The following is a 2,717-nucleotide window of genomic DNA, read 5'->3' on the forward strand; positions in this document are numbered from 1 at the left end:
TAGCGGGAGCTTAGTGCACCCTGCTTATTTTAATATTTCTTACTAGTTCAGGAAAATATATGTTGATTTAGATATTTTGAGGGAGTCCCAAACAACATTGCTAGGGTGATATTGAGAGCAAAATACAGGAGCTGTCAGGAAAGTGAGGGCGATTTTCACAAATAAGATACTGCATGCCACTTTTTAAATTATGACCCTTCTTAAATAAGTTCAACAAAAATAGCTCACAGTTTGAAGAAGTTTCTGCTATTGTGTTAGTTCCAGTAGAGTTTAGAAGATTTTAACATAGTTTTCTAAAGTTGGCGCTTTCTTACAGTTACTTTCTCAACTGATATTTCCCCAGGGGCTAAGAAAGATCCATAGTGATGGCTGATTATTGTTTAACTATTGCTGAAATTAATAGACTTTTACATGAGTATGACTTTAAAGTACAAGACGTGCCATTTTTCTTTTTGTATGCCATGTTTGTTACGCTGTTAGTTTTGGTTTCTGGAGGCTGAATATGTTAAAATGTCCAGTTTGTTAACTCTTTTTTGGATGGAAAATGCACAATCTTTTGTTAGAATCAATATGGTGGTGGATGAGCAAAGAGAAGTGCATATACAAGCTTATTCTAAACATAGAAGATTATCTAAGTTGTTGATACAAAAGAACTTAACTTTTGATGTTACTCAAATAAGCAATTATCTTAATTTTATTTGTACTTATAATTGAAAAAATATTAGCATGGTCAGACTATTAAGTATGACTTTCTAATTGATGTTACAATAATAAGCAATTTTGATGTCTTCTAGACAAAGCCAGCTGCCTACTTCTTCCTTTGTTAAATCCTGAACTTTTAACTTGATTGAATGAATTAAAGAAACTTTTCATTCACATACTTCCTCACTTCAGATTGAAAAAATATTTGAATATTTGTCGAGCATAATTTTTTTCTAATTGTTTATGCATTTTGAATGTGTAGGAATAATGCATGTGATCAAATTTGAATAGTGACCGCCACAATACAACTTGATCTTGGTTGAAGTGAATGATGAAGAATTTTTGAGCTATTCAGATATACATTTAAATAAATTTGATTTTGTGTGCAACTTAGTACAAATCTTTAAAATATTATTTTCTAATTAATTAGTATGTGTAGTAAAAGACGAGTTTTATTTTGAAGTTCATTGCAAATCTGCGCATTTGAATTATTTATTAAGTAATTGGTGCGTGAGATTATATATGTATCTATATATAATGTGATTAGTGATGTAACATTTCGATCAAAATATTATTTTTCAATTATAAATTGCATGCTAACATTTTATGCTTAATGCCATTTCTGTAAAATATGGCTTAAACTATCAAATTTTATCCAATATTGCCACACTTCAAATGTGTCTTATTAATTAAATTGTGACAGGTACCTAAAACATGTTTACACTTTACAAGTGTTGTCATGGAGGATGCATAAGAGGCAACAATTTGAAAGTGTGGGAAGTAATAAAGAAAGAAGGCTAAATACATATACAGGCCCCTGAACTATTTCACTTTTTCCGTATAGGCACCTCAATTAAGTTAGGTACCTATTGAGCCTTTTACTCGTTCAAAAAATGTTTCAATTTATCACAATTGCTGACGTGGCGCTGATATGGCATAATGTGTGCACTGCACTCAATTTTAGGAGCGTGAAACAGTAAATTTTAGCATTTTTCTTAATCTCTTTATCTTTTTTATTCTTCTTAATTATCACATTTCTCATATTTTTTATTTTTAAAAATACTTGTCCCTCAACTACTGTTCTTCTTCTTCTTCATTTCCCCGTCTTCTTCATTTTCCCATCTTCTTCATTTTCTCGAGAAAAAAAACACCTTTTAGTTCAGTGTGAATGTTCAATCTATGGTAGGTAGATAAGTGAAGAAGAAGATCTCTAAATCGACGAACTAGAGTCAATTCCGGCGAAAAGTTTCGCCGAAGAAACTTAAGAAATTAATGACCTAAAAACTCTTAAATCAACTGAAAATCTGAATCTTCTCACCCTTTTCTTCTTCCCATTCTGATCAATTTGGTATTTTTCTTATATTTTTGGATTTCGGCCAATGTGTATGTGTGTGTGCGATTTGTGCGTGAATGGAGAAATCGATTCGGTGTGTGTGCTGCGCGTTAAGAAGAAAAGAAAAAAGGGAAAATAGAGTTTTAGGAGATAAAGTGAAGAAGAAGAAGATTCAATGTTTTTTTTTTTACTTTTGTGTGCTCAACAATGGAGAAAGGGGTATTTGAAAAGTACCAGGAAAGCTGGGGGGAGGAAGATCGGGTAGGCAGCTTGGGGGGGAGAAAGTTCTTTTTTTTTTTTTTGCTTTTTGTATTCAACAATGGAGAAACATTGTTTGAAAGGGAAGAGGGGGGAAGGACGATCGGTAGGCAGCTGGGGGGGATATATATTTTTTTAAGAAAAATTATATTTAATTATATTAAAAATTATTTTTATAATTATTTTAAGTTAAAATGCCATGTGTCATTGTTTAATTCGCCACTTTGCCACATCATCAGCGTGTGTATTACACGCAGTTCACATTTTTTTGCCACGTCAGCAAATTGGGATCAATTAAAACCATTTGTGAAGGAGTAAAGGGTTCAATAGGTACCTGACTTAATTGAAGTGCCTATACGGGAAAAGTAAAATAGTTCAGGGGCCTGTATATGTATTCCGTCAAGAAAAAAACACATTTTTCAAG

This window comes from Capsicum annuum, chromosome 3 (assembly GCF_002878395.1).
Source record: "Capsicum annuum cultivar UCD-10X-F1 chromosome 3, UCD10Xv1.1, whole genome shotgun sequence".
NCBI lineage: Eukaryota > Viridiplantae > Streptophyta > Magnoliopsida > Solanales > Solanaceae > Capsicum > Capsicum annuum.